This window comes from Anabrus simplex, chromosome 1, assembly GCF_040414725.1.
Source record: "Anabrus simplex isolate iqAnaSimp1 chromosome 1, ASM4041472v1, whole genome shotgun sequence".
Classification (NCBI taxonomy): domain Eukaryota; kingdom Metazoa; phylum Arthropoda; class Insecta; order Orthoptera; family Tettigoniidae; genus Anabrus; species Anabrus simplex.
Window position 1 is genome coordinate 140,143,055 of NC_090265.1, and position 19,713 is coordinate 140,162,767.

Sequence of the window (19,713 nt, forward strand, 5' to 3'; positions counted from 1 at the left end):
TAAGGTAAAAGGTAGCAATAGTAATAATCTAAAGGAAGAGCTAAATCTGTTCCACCAGAATGTTCAATCTTTAAGAAATAAAATTCGAAGTATGGAGGTTCTGTTGGCAGATAGCCTACAAGAGTATGATGTTTCATGTTTAACTGAACATTGGTTGATAGAGGATGAGATTTAAAACTTTGTATTAGAAGGTTATGCTCTTGCAAGTCAGTTTTGAAGAAAGAAAATGAAGTGTGGAGGTTCATGTACATATGTGAATAATAATATCAAATGTAAGTAGTTGGATAAATTTGAATATCTGAATGTAGAGGAGCATTTCGAGGCTAGCTTTGTTCAACTACTGGATTATAAGTTAATACTTATATGCATTTATAGAAATCCTTCTAGTAATGTTGAAACTTTTTATAACAATATTGAAATTATTTTAGATGACCTACAGAATAAGAACAAAATGTAATAATCATGGGTGACTTTAATGTAGATTATTTAGGGAATAATGGTGGGCGAGATAAGCAAAGGCTAGAAATGTTGCTTTCCTTTTATGGTCTAAGGCAGTTGTAAATCAACCGAATAGAATATCTGGGGATACAAAGTCAGCAGTAGACCAAGTTGTATTGAGCGAGGAAATGTGGAATTATGAAATAGAAGTTTATGATACGGGTTTTTCAGATCATTTTGTTCAAATTGTGCATCTAAATTTTAGGGTAATAGGAAACCGTATTTAAAAAATACCAATGTAATTTACAGGGAAACTAGAATGTGTAACAAGGAAAATATTTCATATTTTAACCAGTTATTGGCCAAGGAAACTTGGGAGAATGTATATAGAAATAACTCTACTAATGAGGCCTTCAGTGAGTTTTTGGGTTTGTTCAACTATTATTTCAAGTGGCAATACCAGTCAAAATGGTAATTGTAAAGAATTATAGGAATGGGTGGATTACAACAAGAATTAGAAATTCAAGCAGACGATTAAGGTTTTTAAGTAAATGTGTGAAAGGGATTAACTCCTCATCTGAATTGAAGGATTATTGTAATATAAGAATATATATAGAGAAGTTTTGAAGACTGTCAAAAGATTGCATAATGAGAATGAGCTAAAAATTCTAAAAACTGATCTAAATGTATGTGGAACATTACAAAAAGGGAGAAAGTTACTCTAGTTCCAATAAAAAGAATATTACTCTTACAAATGCAGGGAAAGAAGTCAGTGATCCACAAGAAGTTGCAGAAATCTTTAGTAACTATTTTCTAAAGCAGTTTTGAAGTTAAAGGAAAATTGTCAAACATCAATGAGAAGAACAAAGTTGAATATAATTCACAGGAATGTATCATCCATGTTTCTTACACCTGTGACTGAGCAAGAGATAGAGAAGGTAATAAAATAGATGGGTAAAAATAATTCTTCTGGTTTAGATGGTTATTCAAACTACCTTATTAAATGCTGTTACCAATACATATAATCAAGCCTCTCTGTTATTTGATAAATTTGTCACTAACCACTGGTAAATTTCCAGACAAATTCAAGGTAACCAAAGTTGTTCCGATACATGAAAAGGGTTGTGAAGAAGATGCTGGTAACTATAGGCCTGTCTGCCTCCCCTCTGTATTCTCCAAAATACTGGAAAGAATTATGTACAATAGACTATTATCATTCTTAGAGAAGCATAATATATTAGCTGGTTGCCAAAATGGCTTTCGTAAAAATAGATCAACTACCACAGCATTCATTAACTTTATTGAACGGATATATGACACACTAGATGGGAAGGGTGCATGTATAGGTATTTTGTTAGACTTAACAAAAGCTTTTGATATAATTGACCACAGCTTGCTTTTAGAAAAGTTATACATGTACGGAGTTCGGAGAATGGCCTATAACTGCTTCAAATCATTTTTAGGGGATAGAATACAGATTGTTGAAATATCATATACCGGTACAGATTTGAGCAATAATGTAATTAAGAATGTGTATTCCTGTGCCAGAAACATAGATCATGGTGTTCCACCGGGGTCAGTTTTAGGACCGTTATTAGTTTTAGTATTTATTAATGATATTGTCCAAATTGTCGATGATATTCAAGGAGTGTAATTAAATTTGTTTGCAGATGATATTACTGTTTTTGTAGCCGTTGAAAGTTTTGAAGGGTTAGAATTAAAGGCAGGCAATATAGTGAGTAATATCCTGAGCTGACTTGAAGATAATAAATTAATTTTAAGTAAAGAGAAAACTTCTGTGATTAGATGTCACCATAAGATTAATCTAAATATGGAAATTAGTCCAATATCATTTGGAAATACCATAGTTGAGTACTCATCATCAACAAAGTTTCTTGGCTTGTGGATGGATGAATCATTAACCTGGTAAAAACATATAGAGTTTATAGGGAAAAACCTTAGTAGAATTTATTCCATGATAATATCTTTGAAAAATAGTTCTAATTTAGAGGCTTGCCGAATAATGTATTTTGCATATGTCCATCCCATACTAAACTATGGAATCATTTACTGGGGAAATTCACGATATAGAGAAGTCATCTTTAAGTTACAAGAGAAAATAATTAGAGGAATGGCCGGTGTCGGCAGGAGGACAAGCTGCACGAAATACTTTAAACTTTATTTTATTTTACCATTGCCTAGCCTTTATATCTTCCATACACTTGTATATATGAAGGAGAATGTAACCGTTTCACCATAAACTCCGATGTACATAGGTATAATACTAGAAATAGACACAGCCTGCATATAGAACCACACAAAAATAAGCTATATGAATCAAGTTTGACTTATGCAGGAGTACATTTATTTAATAAATAGCCAGACTACATTAAGCATATAAAACCATGTTCAAAATGTAAGAAAGAATTATTCAAATTTGTTTCTAACCATTGTTTTTATTCTATTGAAGAATACTTAGCTCTTGAAAATTAACTTATGTATCGCCTTTTTTAAATCTTTGCCTCTTTACCACATTGCATATTTCTTGTTATTTCTCAAGGCATGTATATTACTGTTTTATCCTTTGTTACTGTAAATGTTATTACTGACGTGTCCCATATCACTGTATGATCAGTTGGATGAAATGCAATACAATACAATACAATACAATACAAAATCATATTCACACAATGTAATAGAACTGATTCACATACGTTATTAATGCAAAAGGAAGAAATATATATTACTTCAAATTTAAGTGATTTCTTAACATACATGTTGCAGCTCCACCGTACGTTACTTGGAAGACTCTAGTAAAAATATTTCTTAATTCAAAATCGTGGTTCATGTTTGTGGGTTACTGTAGTCACGTCCTAGTTCGTGAACCATGGGCAACGGCTGAGTGGCCTAGTAAGTGGTCCTGAGAGTCGGGATACCAGTTGCTATGGAATGGGAGTAGGCATCTCGGAACTATTCTGAGTCCTGGCTCTCCTTGTGCTCAGGCGCCTAGGACCACCGGTGGTCCATAACCCGTTAGAGGAGAGATCCTCACTTGGACTACGTGTAAGTAGGGTAGCATCCTGCTTCATGAATCTACCGAGCTCAGAACATTTTAAGCAAGCCTCGGACCTATGGGAGTAACGGAGTCCCACTCCCATTTGACAGGCGAGGGACTCCTTGGAAACAACTTGGCGAATGTATTCGATGGGGAGCTATCAATATTAATGGGGCTTATGGAAGAAAGAAGGTAGAAATGGCTGAGTCAGCAAAGAGGATGCATCTGGATGTGCTAGGAGTAAGTGATATTCGGGTAAGGGGAGATAACGAGGAAGAGATAGGAGATTATAAAGTGTACTTGACGGGTGTTAGAAAGGGAAGGGCAGAGTCTGGGGTAGGGCTCTTTATCAGGAATACCATTGCACGCAACATAGTTTCTGTTAGGCACGTAAATGAGCGAATGATGTGGGTAGATTTGTCATTTGGAGGAATTAGGACTAGAATTGTGTCCGTGCATTCACAATGTGAGGGTACGGATGAGGATGAAGTTGACAATTTTTATGAAGCATTGAGTGACATCGTGGTCAGGGTCAACAGCAAGGATAGAAGAGTGCTAATGGGCGATTTCAATGCGAGAGTTGGGAATAGAACTGAAGGATACGAAAGGGTGATTGGTAAATGTGGAGAAGATATGGAAGCTAATGGGAATGGGAAGCGTTTGCTGAACTTCTGTGCTAGTACGGGTTTAGCTGTTACGAATACATTCTTCAAGCATAAGGCTATTCACCGCTACACATGGGAGGCTAGGGGTACCAGATCCATAATAGACTGTATCTTAACAGACTTCGAATTCAGGAAATCTGTTAGGAATGTACGAGTTTTCCGCGGATTTTTCTATGATACTGACCACTATCTGATCTGTAGTGAACTAAGTATCTCTAGGCCTAGGGTAGAGAAAGTGAAATCTGTCTGCAAACGAATAATGGTAGAAAATCTCCAGGACGAGAACATTAGACAGAAGTACATGGATATGATTAGTGAGAAGTTTCGAACAGTAGACAGTAAGCAGGTTCAGGATATAGAAAGTGAATGGATGGCATACAGGGATGCTGTAGTAGAAACAGCAAGGGAATGCCTTGGAACAACTGTGTGTAAAGATGGTAAAAGGCGAACATCTTGGTGGAATGATGAAGTGAGAGCAGCTTGTAAACGTAAAAAGAAGGCTTATCAGAAATGGCTCCAAACAAGGGCCGAGACAGACAGGGAGTTGTACGTAGATGAAAGAAACAGAGCGAAATAAATAGTTGTTGAATCCAAAAAGAAGTCCTGGGAAGATTTTGGTAACAACCTGGAAAGGCTAGGTCAAGCAGCAGGGAGACCTTTCTGGACAGTAATAAAGAATCTAAGGGAGGGAAACAGGAAATGAACAGTGTTTTGAGTAATTCAGGTGAACTCCTAATAGATCCCAGGGAATCACTGGAGAGGTGGAGGGAATATTTTGAACACCTTCTCAATGTAAAAGAAAATCATCCTGCTGGTGTTGTGAACAGCCAAGCTCATGGGGAGGAGGAAAATGATGTTGGTGAAATTATGCTTGAGGAAGTGGAAAGGATGGTAAATAAACTCCACTGTCATAAGGCAACAGGAATAGATGAAATTAGACCTGAAATGGTGAAGTATAGTGGGAAGGCCGGGATGAAATGGCTTCATAGAGTAGTAAAATTAGCATGGAGTGTTGGTAAGGTACCTTCAGATTGGGCAAAAGCAGTAATTGCACCTATCTATAAGCAAGGGAACAGGAAGGATTGCAACAACTATCGAGGTATCTCATTGATTAGTATACCAGGCAAAGTATTCACTGGCATCTTGGAAGGGAGGGTGCGATCAGTCGTTGAGAGGAAGCTGGATGAAAACCAGTGTGGTTTCAGACCACAGAGGGGCTGTCAGGATCAGATTTTCTGTATGCACCAGGTAATTGAAAAATGCTACGAGAGGAATAGACAGTTGTGTTTATGTTTCGTAGATCTAGAGAAAGCATATGACAGGGTACCGAGGGAAATGATGTCCGCCATACTGGGTGACTATGGAGTTAAAGGCAGATTATTAAAATCAATTAAAGGCATTTATGTTGACAATTGGGCTTCAGTGAGAATTGATGGTAGAATGAGTTCTTGGTTTAGGGTACTTACAGGGGTTAGACAAGGCTGTAATCTTTCACCTTTGCTGTTCGTAGTTTACATGGATCATCTGCTGAAAGGTATAATGTGGCAGGAAGGGATTCAGTTAGGTGGAAATGTAGTAACCGATTGGTTACTTGGTCTTAACGGCAGATTGTGCTGAAAGCCAGCAGTCTAATATCTTGGAACTTGAAAATAGGTGCAATGATATGGTATGAAAATTAGCCTCTCGAAGACTAAATTAATGTCAGTAGGTAAGAAATTCAACAGAATTTCATGTCAGATTAGTGATACAAAGCTAGAACAGGTCGATAATTTCAAGTATTTAGGTTGTGTGTTCTCCCAGGATGGTAATATAGTAAGTGAGATTGAATCAAGGTGTCGTAAAGCTAATGCAGTGAGCTCGCAGTTGCAATCAACAGTATTCTGTAAGAAGGAAGTCAGCTCCCAGACAAAACTATCTTTACATCAGTATGTTTTCAGACCAACCTTGCTTTACGGGAGCGAAAGCTGGGTGGACTCAGGATATCTTATCCATACCGTAAGTTAGATGTAACAGACATGAAAGTAGCAAGAATGATTGCTGGGACAAACCGGTGGGAACAATGGCAGGAGGGTACTCAGATAGAAGAGATAAAGGCTAATTTAGGAATGAACTCGATGGATGAAGCTGTACGCATAAACCGGCTTCGGTGGTGGGGTTATGTGAGGCGTATGGAGGAGGATAGTTTACCTAGGAGAATAATGGACTCTGCTATGGAGGGTAAAAGAAGTAGAGGTAGACCAAGACGACGATGGTTAGACTCGGTTTCTAACGATTTAAAGATAAGAGGTATAGAACTAAATGAAGCCACAACACTAGTTGCAAATCGAGGATTGTGGCGACGTTTAGTAAATTCAATGAGGCTTGCAGACTGAACGCTGAAAGCATATCAGTCTATAATGATAATGTATGTATGTATGTAATTCAAAATCATGGGGTACCGTATATATAGAATGGTCTCATCTCTAGTCAGCCAGTGCTCATTTACACACAAAATATCAGTAGTCCTTTTATTGAGTACCCGGTATTACATCTAATTCATCCAGTTTATCCAGTATAACTATGTTGATCATGATTGTTTCTACAGGTTCATTGATTTCAGTGAACTGATGAGAACCTAACCTAGTCTGTCTACGTTGCACATTAACACTATTCCCCAATACAGTTTTAAAAGTACCTGACCTTTCCACACTACCATAAGAATTGATATCATTCCTTGACTCTAACACAACAGACCGACCTACATCGGTCGCTTTCTCTAGGTTTCTAGAGGAATAGGAGAAGTTTTACACTCTACATCTTGAATTGCATTAGCAAACTCTATTATACTATTTACAACATACCTTTTTTCCCAACCTATTTAGGTGCAGATCATGTCAGGTATAAAACCTTCTTCCTAAATTACTTATATCTACATATTGTACATTCTACCTACATATTTTCAAAAGTTCTTCATTAACTTGTTTACCTCCTTGTTAACACAAGACCATGCCGGAAGATCGTGTCTATGAGGAGCCGAAAATACCACAACATTGGTGTGATGAAACACCTGTAGTCTTGATCTGAGGGAAGAGAGAATTCCTCTTGCATTATTTCTTCCCACATCGTTAGTCCATGCTAGATAAACAGCAACCCCGTAGCTCCTAAATGTTTACAGTATTTTTTACTTTCTGAGGTTATGTCATTAACATTTGCACGAGGCTTAATTACAGCAGAAACAACATGCTTACTGTTTCTAATTAGTTTTGTACCAATATTCCTCCCCTGACTATCGGTAAAAAGTCTTATCTTCACAGATTTCCGCGAGGTTTTGCAACTTGGTTTTACAAGATTCTTGTTACTTTCACTTCGAACATCCAACAAATTTACTTCAGAGCTGATATCTACAGATTCATGAGTGCCACTTGCAAGAGGTTCAAACCTGTTCTTTAAAACAGGAAAGTAACAATCGTCCTTTATCCGCTTTCTGAAGCCCGCGTATTTTACCGGCACCGATTCCCATCGTCTACAGTTTTTAGGCCTAATTGTTTCAGTTCGCACAGGTTAATAATTCGAATCCAACTCGAGCTCTAATCCACAGTTCAAATACTTACACTCCATCACATTAATCTTATCGTTAAGTGATTCATTTTCAGCTTTAAGATCCCCAATGTCATTTCGCAAAATATTGAAAATTTCCAACGCAATTTCATACTCTCTATCTTTATATTTGGAAACGAGATCACCGATAACAACATTCTCAATGTACTGATCACAAAACTAGTCTTCAATAGCATTAGGTATTTTTTCCTCCCTGGGCCTCTTCCTGCACTTTAAATACCACAAACGATCACACAATTTACACATGATGCGGTTTTTAACTGTTTTACGGCATTTACCGCACTTAATATCAAGTTTTACACTTACTTTCTTGGGAGTAGGCATAACCGTGTTCACAATACCAGACGCCATCAGTGCAGCTTCACATCTGGTATGTCGACAAGTGATGAAATTCAGACATTACAGCTATTGATGGAGAAGCGCTACGTACTACGTAAGGAACTCCACAGGGTGTTCGTTGACCTGAGAAAGTTTGTGACCGCATTCCCAGGGAAATCATCTGGGCGCTGTTGCGACACCAAAATGTCCCTAAAGAGTATGTGAGGCTTATTCAGGATATGTATTTTATTTTTGTCCCTCTACCAAAGTGAAAGCTAGTCCAGGTGTCTAAATGTTTTCCTATTGAAGTTGGTGGTCATCAGAGATTGGTGGGATTCGTAACTTCTTTTCTAAATGGACGCATGTTAACTGACCTTTCACTAACATTTTCAACACTACATACATGCATATCCTACGTCGTTCCATCTTATGCGATGGGTTGGTGAACGAGGCTTCTCCACCAGTTCTGGTCTCTGAACTTCTCTTATTCTTCAGTGTTTTCCAAAGTATGTCCTCGCTGTCCAATGTCAGTCTTCACCATGTCCTTGTACCGTACCTAAGTCTTGGTCCCCTCTTGGTCTTTTGTCTTCAAGTTTTACATCATATATTTTTTTCGGTAATCTGTTATCTTCCATGCGTCGCATGTGTCCATACCGTCTCAGTCGCTGCGATGTTATTCTCTCCTGCAGTCTTACAACTTGAGCTTGCTTGCGGATTTCCTCATTACCGACTCTGTCCCTCCGTGTCTTACCGATCATGCTACGGATAAATCTCATTTCTTCTGCCTGGATTCTACTGACATCTTTACTTCTCATGGTCAATGTTTCGCAACCATAGGTCAGGATTGGTACGTAATAGGTTTCATATATGACTCTCTTACATTTTGTTGGTATTTTCTTGTTCCATATTATGTCTTTAATAATTTTGTAGAAGTTGCTAGCTGTCTGAATTCTGCGGGAAATTTCCTTGTTTATAGAACCAGTATCAGAGATAACACATCCAATATATTTGAACTGATGGTTCATCTGTAGCTGTTTCCCCTCCATTTTAATGTGCCCCAGTGGTTGTTCATATATTTTCATAACCGTAACCTCACTTTTCTCTTGGCAAAAGAGGAGCCCATATTCTTTAGCAGCTTCTGTCCAGGAGTTTTTTGTTCTTGAAGGTCTCCTTTAGAGCCTCCCCATAAGCATATATCGCCAGCAAACAAGATAACTTTTATTTTCTTACCTCCAATGGTTTGGTGTACTTTTTCTCTGAATCTCGTTCACCGCAGCGATGAAAATAAAAGGACGCAAAATACCACCCTGTCTTAACCCAGATTTTATATCAAAGGTTTCAGTCATTCCTACAGGTGTGTTGACTTTACTGCATGTATCTTCATACAAATTCTTGATCATCTGTATCATGTCATCGTGTATTCCAATTCTTTCAACACTGCCGTATTTTAACATGGACCCTGGCAGTGAACTGGGTCTTTTTCCCGAATTTTAATACATTATTATACAATGGCGAAACATAGTATATACCTGATTTTTGTATCATATGAAGGTGTTGGCCATCCAAAACGAAGATGTTATCAGAAAGTACATATCTAAAGTATTTTAATTATACTAGTCCTACGAAAAAACATTACCAATAAGCCTGCTTAAACAATAAAATAAATCATTTAACGTGGCTACATAAGCCACAAAAAAAACACAAGTTCTGAGTAGCCTACATTTAAAATGCAAAATTTTCCTATTTAGGAATAGTTCGTTTTGGCACAGCAGCCTGAAAACATTGGGCTATGCAAAGTCCAACCTTGCATTCGTTGTTCCACCATCTACAGTACTTTCTCTTTGCGGTAGAGGTGAATCATCAGCCTGCGTCTCTTCGTCTTATGAAAAAATAAGACCAAATTTCAGGAGAAGTGCAGTATTTCTGTTGTTTGTATTCGGCGTAAACCAATGCAGCTAAAAAAATGAACTGGAAAGTGACATAACAAATAAAAATCTTCCCCAAACTATCACTTGATACGTTATCTGGCTTGTAATCAGAGTATTCATCGCTGTCATCTTTTTCTGAACCCAGTGAACCTGGCTCAATGATACTGATATGTTGGATACTTTATTGGAAGAAATAAAATATCCGACATATCAGTATCATTGAGCCGGCATGAGGACACGTTTGTACAACTCAGCTGACAGCACGAAATATTTGGCACACTCAGCACCTGGCACATCGAGAGTACTTCGGTAGAGGTCACGGCAAGGAGAACCTACGCATTTTATCATTCAGATTTGTGCTTCCTGATAAATCTTCATTCTAGTAGACACTAGATAAACTACTATCTCCAAGCAAGGGACGAGAACTATATAGGATACATGCAACTGCCTATAAACACGCATGAAAACCACGCCCGTATGGTATACGGATGCCGTGCACAACCAAGAAAGCAATGCGCCCGTATCCCATATGTGCACAGTGTTGAAAGTGCTAAAAGAGATCTGGCTCCTCTGAAAACCATAAAAGTAGTTAGTAGAACATTTAAAAAATCTCAAGCACAAATATGCATATACAATACAAAGTGGATCACAGTAGATACTTTTGGATGGTTCGGGAACCACCTCCACCTCCGGCTCTCCGGAGAGGCCTCCACCTCATTGACCTCTGGCAAGGTCATTCCTATGCTGGCTGAGACTGCATGCTTAACCTCACATTCATCATCTTGGATGGGCTTAACTTTATACTTTTTGCGCGTAAGAGATCAAGCCTAACCTCATGGAGGGGCCTAACCTCAGTTTTACGGCCAAATACCCTTCCTGACGCCTAAGAGAGTGAGCCTAACATCACAGCCGCTATCTAGAGGGGGCCTAACATCAGTTTTACGACCAGATCACCTTCCCGACGCTATCTTGAGTAGTAGTGAAATGGGTATTCTCGGGACGTTATTTTGAGTAGTAGAGCAATGGAGATTAGCATAAGAGAGCACACCGAACCGCATGGAGAAGCCTACCTCAGTTTTACGGCCAGATGCCCTTCTCAACGCTAATTGCACAAGATGGCGACTATACACAGCTCCTTATGAGACGGCTTAAGGGCGCTTGAGCAAGATGACTGCTGCACTTAGGTGACGGCGATGAGCGATTGTACAAGATGGTGGCTATACATAGGTTCTTATGAGGAGCGCTTGCGCAAGATGGCGGCTATACACATGCTCTTATGAGACTCCCTAGGGACGCAAGCGCAAGATGGCGGCCATCTAATTGCACAAGATGGTGACTATACATAGTTTCTTATGAGGAGCGCTTGCGCAAGATGGCGGCTATACACATGCTCTTATGAGACTCCCTAGGGACGCTTGCGCGAGATGGCGGCTATCTAATTGCATAAGATGGCGACTATACATAGCTCCTTATGAGACGGCCTAAGGGCGCTTGCGCAAGATGGCGGCTATACACAGGCTCTTATCAGACTCCCTAGGGAAGCTTGCGCAAAATGGCGGCTATCAAATTGCATAAGATGGCGACTATACATAGCTTCTTATGAGACGTCCCAGGGGCGCTTGCGCAAGATGGCGGCTATACAAAGGCTATTATGAGACAACCTAGGGACACTAGAGCAAGATGGCGGCTATCTAATTGCACAAGATGGTGACTATACATAGCTTCTTATGAGACAGCCTAGGGGCGCTTGCGCAAGATAGCTGCTATATATAGGCTCTTGTGAGACGCCTAGGGACGCTTGCGCAAGATGGCCGCTATCAAATTGCACAAGATGGCGACTACACATAGCTTCTTATGAGATGGGCTAGGGGCGCTTGCGCAAGATGGCTGCCATACATAGGCTCTTATGAGACGACCTAGGGGCGCTTGCACAAGATGGCTACTATACATAGGCTCTTATGAGACGCTTAGGGACGCTTGCACAAGATGGCCGCTATCTAATTGCACATGATGGCTGCCATAAATAGGCTCTTATGAGACGGCCTAGGGACGCTTGCGCAAGATGGCGGCTATACACAGGCTCTTATGAGACGACTATGGGTGATTGTGCAAGATGGCCACTATACATAGGCTCTTATAGAGAGAGATGATGGCCATGGGCGATTGCACAAGATGGCAGCTATACATGGGCTCTTATGGGACGGCTATGGGTGATTGTGCAAGATGGCGGCCATACAAAGGCTCTTGTGAGACGGCCATGGGCGATTGCACAAGATGGCGGATATACATTGAGTCTTATGAGACTGCCAAGGGCGCTTGCGCAAGATGGCTGCTATACACAGGCTTATATGGAGAAAGCTAGCTTAGAGCCTACTGCGCACGATGGCGACTGCTCTTATGAGACGGCTTAAGGGTGCTTGCGCAAGATGGCGGCTGCTCTTACGGAGAACGCTGGCTGAGGAGGCCTGCTGCACAAGATGGTGGCTATACACAGGCTCTTATGAAGAAAGCTATCTTAGAGGCTACTACACAAGATGGCGTCTATACATAGGCTGTGATGACTTCCTCCTCCCCTTCCTCCTCTGCCAAGGCATAGCTTTAAATCTCTATCAAACAAGTTTAAACATGCATTCTACTGCGCAAGATGGAGATTATACACAGGCTCTTATGAAGAAACCTAGCTTAGGGGCTAAGGCACAAGATGGCGGCTATACATAGGCTGTTATGACCTCCTCCTCTCCCTCTGACAAGGCATAGCTTTATATCCCTATCGAACAAGCTTAAACATGCATTACTTTAACGACGCGATCTTATGCTTAAGGCTAGAGTGAGCACGTGTTATTATTCTGTTTTAACCTGCAGCGATGACGCCATCATAATTATACATGTTTAGCCTTGTTCGTTTCCTCAGGCCTTAATAGATAGAATGAGTAGGTGTAAGGAGGCAAAGGAATGCAATAAGTACAACATTTTGAATGCAATTAAATATTTATTTGCAATGTACACATTTATTTTGCTGCTGACAAGGTTGTTATGCTTCTTAACAGCTTTCTGCGAAGTGGTAGCATACTTCCGAAATTGTAATGCCTCCTGAAACAATGAAATTAAACAAAACATTTAGAAATATATTATACTAAGTACCATATGGTATGCTTTACAAGGAAGATAATACAGTTCTTACCTTGCTATTCATGTGGTTTGTTCCTTTTCTAAATCATCGTCATCATGTACTAGAAAAGTTCATTCATACACTGTGTACAGTGTTCAATCCTCGGATTTGGTCCATCACAATCATCATCACCATTTTCCCTCCGATGCTTGTAATGACGTTGACAGGTTCTGCATAAAGCTACATCGACTGACATCTTACTATGGAGAGGAAGGATGTCTCGATAATTATTTACGAAAGGAGCAGCGTACGTAGATAAAAAATCCTGGTGGTAAACATTGAATCAGATGTTTAGGCATTTGAGATAAGGTTCCATGTTTATAGAACATCTTAATAGCCTTACTTACTCGTGTGAGGTAAATAATATGTTGCATATGAGCATGCGAACAGCATGCACATTGACAGTTTAGTTTGTTGTACTCTTTCTGTTCCATAGCGTACGATGTCAAAGCACACACTAATGTTGATGATAAAGGACTGTTCCGTAGGAGGAGGGATTGAGCTAACCTTAGTAACTGAGAGGAGGAGGAGGAAGATGTTATCTTAACAGCTGATACATTTAAAAAAGTAATGTCGGGAAGGGATTATGGTTCACAATAATATGCTTACGGCGGAATTCGTCTCCTATTTCTTTAATCTCTCGTACATACACTTTGTATCCAGCATCTTGATAAGCTCTTAGGAGTTGTAATCATTCAACGAGTAAGTTAACGTCTTTACGGTATCTTACATGTGCATAGGATAGCAGAGTTTTGCTAATACGTGTAGACTTGATGTGTAGAAAAAGGAAGAAGTTCTTTTAATGCGGTATGTGCTTCTGCAATTTTATCAGCAGATGGAAACGTAACACGGTTTGATTGAAAAGAAGCGGTTAAATCTCCTTCTGTTTCTTCTACTGATGCATCTTGCTTCTCTTCTTGAGATGTTTGTGCAGCTACAGAACATGTTGCTGGGTTACAAAATAATGTAGAATGAAAAAGCTCCGATGGAAAAGAAACGTTGTGTTCTTCTTTTCCTTCCTTATGTATCTCCTCTTTATCTGGTGTGTGAGGTTAGTAACAGGAGTTGTAGTAAGCTGTGACGATGTTATATCGTTTCGATCACGCTTCTTTATATCGCGCTTGCAACATTTAGCTAATGTTTTTATGCGTTCTACTGGTAAATTACTTAAACAAATGTGTTTAGAATTTGCATGTCGTGTGAGATTATCACGTCTGTTGAATATAGCAGTAGATTGTTTGCATGCATATATTTCGAAGTTATGCTTTACAGCTTTATGTCGTTCAAGATTGTCAAGTCTTGGAAAACTCACACTACAAAGATCACACATAAACATATTAAATGTTTTACAGGTAGATATGATGTGTAGTTTTACACTGCAACCGGAAAATAACACCGGCAAATAACAATTGCCTATCTGTAAAACTGCGTCTAATATAGAGGAGAAGGAGGAACTATGCCCTGTCAGAGGAAGAGAAGGCTGCTATCTTTACAGCTGTTTACGCTACGCCCTCCTACACTCGGTTTTCGAAGCAAACGCTGGGATGTACCTTAACTATGACTACGACCCTATTACCTTCATAGTAACAGAATTTTGTTAAAAAGCACCTTGATTTTAAAATACCCGCTACTACATGCATAAGGTGGCAACAGTGAGGTTTAGCACCGTCAAGATGACAGCAGTGAGGTTAGCGATGTTCTGCTGTTTAATTCCGTGCCCACGTGGTTAAAGATGGCAGCTGTTATCTTGACAGGTGTTAAAATGCACGTGGATTTTAAATTCCGGGCCACGAGGTGCATAAGGTGGCAGCAATGAGATTTAGCGCCGTGAAGGTGGCAGCAGTGAGGTTAGCGATGCTCTATTGCCCTTACAAGTGAGGTTAGGGTCCGTCAAGATGACAGCTGTCAAAACAGCACGTGGCTTTGTTTACAAACAAGAGCACGTGGTCGTAACGTCACGGTCACGTGGTATGCTGCGTCATTACGCGAAGTTCAAAATCCACGCCCACGTAGTTAGAACTTGTCAAAGGCACGATGATTTTAAATTCCGTGCTCTACGTCGTTAAGAGCAGCATTAAGAATAGCCATGTTTAAAAATCTTGTGAACATAGGAGCAGTAAGTTATTTATTTTCAACCGCTAGATCGTGTACGCATCACCTATCGATTCGACTATCGTACTAAACTTCTTCCGCTAGAGTGTACAACGATAGCATGTGTGTGTGCGCTGCTATCTTAGCATGACCTATGTACACTAACTTAACGGCGTAGGCGCGAAATTTAAAATATATGTGATTTTTGACGAGTTCTAACCACGTAGGCGTAGATTTTGAACTTCGCGTAATGACGTAGCATACCACGTGACCGTTAAGTTACGACCACGTGCACTTGTTTGTAAATAAAGCCACGTGCTTTTTTACAGCTGTCATCTTAACGGACCCTAACCTCACTTGTAACGGCAATAGATAATCGCTAACCTCACTGCTGTCATCTTCACGGCGCTAAATCTCATTGCTGGAACCTTATGCACGTCTTGGCCCGGAATTTAAAATCCACGTGCATTTAACACCTGTCGAGATAACAGCTGCCATCTCTAACCACGTGGGCGCGGAATTTTAAACAGAAGACAATCGCTAACCTCACTGCTGCCATCTTGACGGCGCTAAACCTCACTGTTGCCACCTTATGCATGTAGTAGCGGGTATTTTAAAATCCACGTGTTTTTAAACAAAATTCTGTTACTATGATGGTAGTAGGGTCGTAGTCATAGTTAAGGTACATCCCAGCGTTTGCTTCGAAAACCGAGTGTAGGAGGGCGTACCTTAAACAGCTGTAAATATAGAAGACTCCCCCTCCTCCTCCTCCTCCTCCTCCTCCTCCTCTGACAGGGCATAGTTTCTCCTGCTCCTCTATATTAGACGCAGTTTTAAAGGTAGGCAGTTGTTATTTGCCGGGGTTGTTGTTTTCCGGTTGCAGTGTAAAACTATTCATCATATCTACCTATAAAACGTATATTATGTTTGTGTGATCTTTATGTGTGAGTTTACCAGACCTGACAATCTTGAACGACATAAAATTGTAAAGTTTAACTTCGAAATGTATGCATGCAAAATATTATGCACTGCTATGTTCAACAGACGTGATAATTTCACACGACATGTAAATTCTAAACACATTTAAGTAATTTACCAGTAGAACACATAGAAACATTAACTAAATGTTGCAAGCGCGATATAAAGAAGCGTGATCGGAACAATATAACATCGTCACAGCTTACTACAAATTCTGTTAGGTACTAACCGCACACCACCAGATAAAGAGGAGGAAGAAAAGAAGAACACAACGTTTCTTTTCCATCGGAGCTTTTTCATTCTACTTTATTTTGTACCGGTAACCCAGCAACATGTTCTGTAGCTGTACAAACATCTCAAGAAGAGAAGCAAGATGCATCAGTAGAAGAAACAGAAGAAGATTTAACCGCTTCTTTTCAATCAAACCGTGTTACGTTTCCATCTGCTTATAAAATTGCAGAAGCACATACCGCATTAAAACAACTTCTTCCTTTTTCTACACATCAACCGTCTACACGTATTAGCAAAACTCTGCTATCCTATGCACATGTAAGATACTGTAAAGATGTTAACTTACTCGTTGAATGATTACAACTCCTAAGAGCTTATCAAGATGCTGGATACAAAGTGTATGTACGAGAGATTAAAGAAATAGGAGACGAATTACGCCGTAAGAGTATTATTGTGAACCATAAACCCTTCCCGACATCATTTTTTGAAAAATATCAGCTGTTAAGATAACGTCTTCCTCCTCCTCCTCGCAGTTACTGAGGTTAGCTCAATCCCTCTTCCTACGGAACAGTCCTTTATCATGAACATTAGTGTGTGTTTCGAACCGTACTCTATGGAACAGAAAGAGTACAACAAACAAAACTGTCAATGTGCATGCTGTTCGCATGCTCATACGCAACATCTTATTTACCTCACACGAGTAAGTAAGGCTATTAAGATGTTCTATAAACATGGAACCTTATCTCAAATGCCTAAACATCTGATTCAATGTTTACCACCAGGATTTTTATCTACGTACGCTGCTCCTTTCGTAAATAATTTTGGAGACATCCTTCCTCTCCATAGTAAGATGTCAGTCGATGTAGCTTTATGCAGAACCTGTCAACGTCATTACAAGCATCGAAGGGAAAATGGTGATGATGATTGTGATGGACCAAATCCGAGGATTGAACACTGTACACAGTGTACGGATGAACTTTTCTAGTACATGATGACGACATGGTAAGAACTGCATTATCTTCCTCGTAAAGCATAACATACGGTACTTAGTATAATATATTTCTAAATGCTTTGTTTAATTTCAATGTTTCAGGAGGCATTACAATTTCGGAAGCATGCTACCACTTCGCAGAAAGCTGTTAAGAAGCATAACAACCTTGTCAGCAGCAAAATAAATGTGTACATTGCAAATAAATATTTAATTGCATTCAAAATGTTGTACTTATTGCATTCCTTTGCCTCCTTACACCTACTCATTCTATCTATTAAGGCCTGAGAAAACGAACAAGGCTAAACATGTATAATTATGATGGCGTCATCGCTGCAGGTTAAAACAGAATAATAACACGTGCTCACTCTAGCCTTAAGCATAAGTTCGCGTCGTTAAAGTAATGCATGTTTAAGCTTGTTCGATAGGGATATAAAGTTATGCCTTGTCAGACGGGGAGGAGGAGGTCATAACAGCCTATGTATAGCCGCCATCTTGTGCCTTAGCCCCTAAGCTAGGTTTCTTCATAAGAGCCTGTGTATAACCGCCATCTTGCGCCGTAGAATGCATGTTTAAACTTGTTTGCTAGAGACATAAAGCTATGCCTTGGCAGAGGAGGAGAAAGTCATCACAGCCTATGTATAGACACCATCTTGTGCAGTAGTCTCTAAGTTAGCTTTCTTCATAAGAGCCTGTGTATAGGCGCCATCTTGTGCAGTAGGCCTCCTCAGCCAGCTTTCTCCATAAGAGCAGCCGCCATCTTGCGCAAGCACCCTTAAGCCGTCTCATAAGAGCAGTCGCCATCTTGCACAGTAGCCTCTAAGCTAGCTTTCTCCATATTAGCCTGTGTATAGCCGCCATCTTGTGCAGTCACTCATGGCCGGCTTATAAGAACCTATGTATAGCCGCCATCTTGCGCAAACGTCCATAGGCCGTCTCATAAGAGCCTACGTATAGCAGCCATCTTGCGCAAGCGTCCCTTGGCTGTCTCAAAAGAACCTATATATAGTCTCCATCTTGTGCAATTAGATAGCCGCCATTTTACACAAGCGTCCCTAGGGTGTCTCATAAGAGCCTGTGTATAGCCGCCATCTTGCACAAGCGCTCCTAGGTCGTCTCACAAGAAGCTATATATAGTCGCCATCTTGTGCAATTTGATAGCCGCCATCTTGCGCTAGCGTCCCTAGGGAGTCTCCTAAAAGCCTGTGTATAGCCGTCATCTTGCGCAAGCGCCCCTAGGCCGTCTCATAAGAAGCTTGATATAGTTGGCATCTTGTGCAATTAGGTAACCACCATCTTGTGCAAGCATCCCAAGGGTGTCTCATAACTCATAAGAGCCTATGTATAGCTGCCATCTTGTACAATCGCCCATGGCCGTCTCCTACGAGCAGCAGCCATCTTGCGCAAGCGCCCTTAAACTGTCTCATAGGAGCTGTGTATAGCCGCCATCTTGTGCAATTGGCGTCGGAAAGGGCATCCGGTCGGAAAACTGAGGTTAGGCTCCTCCATGCAGTTAGTTGTGCTCTCTTATGCTAATCTCCATTGCCCTACTACTCAAAATAACGTCTCGAGAATACCCATTGCCCTATTACTCAAGATAACGTCGGGAAGGGCATCCGGCCGTAAAACGGAGGTTAGGCCCCTCCAAGATAGCGGCTGTGAGGTTAGGCTTGCTGTCTTGAATGTAAAAAGTAAGGTTAAGCCCCTCCAACATAGTGTCTGTGAGGTTAAGCTCGCTCTCTTAGGTGTCAGGAAGGGCAGCTGGCCGTAAAATTGAGGTTAGTCCCCTCCATGAAGTTAGGCTTGATCTCTTACGCGTAAAAAAATAAGGTTAAGCCCCTCCAAGATGATGGATATGAGGTTAAGCATGCAGTCTTAGCCAGCATAGCAATGAACTTGCTAGAGGTCAATGAGGTGGAGGCCTCTCCCGAGAACCGGAGGTGGAGGAGATTCCCGAACCATCCAAAAGTATCTACTGATCACTCCTACCTCAGTGCAGAAACTATGTACCGGTACCTAAGTATGCTATGAGGTTCACACAGTGTCACCACTTCAGGCCAGCCAGCAATAAAGGCTGTCTAAACTCACCTCCAACTGTTTCACATGAGGTTTTTTGTTTTTATTAAAGGACCTTGCAGTTGAATATCATATTCAAACTTTTGCATATGGCCTTTCTATAAGATATCCATTCTCTTGGAGAAATTTTAGGGTAGGTTTCAATATGAGTTCATGTAAGTATACTGCATAACAGGAAA